General features: G+C 29.8%; 1 protein-coding gene across 1 annotated transcript in view; it reads left to right on the top strand.

Moving 5' to 3' along the window:
• LOC119592138 (UPF0415 protein C7orf25 homolog) overlaps positions 1 to 352 on the top strand; it is a gene marked incomplete in the record, with an annotated part of 6,989 nt that overhangs the window by 3,476 nt on the left and 3,161 nt on the right.

The following is a 352-nucleotide window of genomic DNA, read 5'->3' as shown; positions in this document are numbered from 1 at the left end:
GAATTTGAAAATAAACCTGGTAACAGTGAAGACATTTTAGATTTTAGAGGAATTGCTATTTTTTATATAGTATTTGCAATTTAGCATTCGTTGTCAGTGACAGCCATCGAGGTTACTTTCATGAAAACATTTTACTGATAGTTTTGTTTGCAGATATGGATACTTTAACCCTTTGCACTGTCCGCTATTTTTTTGTTTTGTCAATTTTGTTCATACATAGGCTAAAAGTCTTTGAAAGTACTCTATGATCTGTCTGTCTACCCCAATACTTGAATTTTTGGGAAAAAAGTTTGTATTTCTAATACTAATATTAGAGTTATGAGCATATTGTCATAATTATCTGTGTTAATTT

This window comes from Penaeus monodon, chromosome 29 (genome assembly GCF_015228065.2).
Source record: "Penaeus monodon isolate SGIC_2016 chromosome 29, NSTDA_Pmon_1, whole genome shotgun sequence".
Lineage (NCBI taxonomy): Eukaryota > Metazoa > Arthropoda > Malacostraca > Decapoda > Penaeidae > Penaeus > Penaeus monodon.
This window is presented reverse-complemented; position numbering and strand designations above follow the sequence as displayed.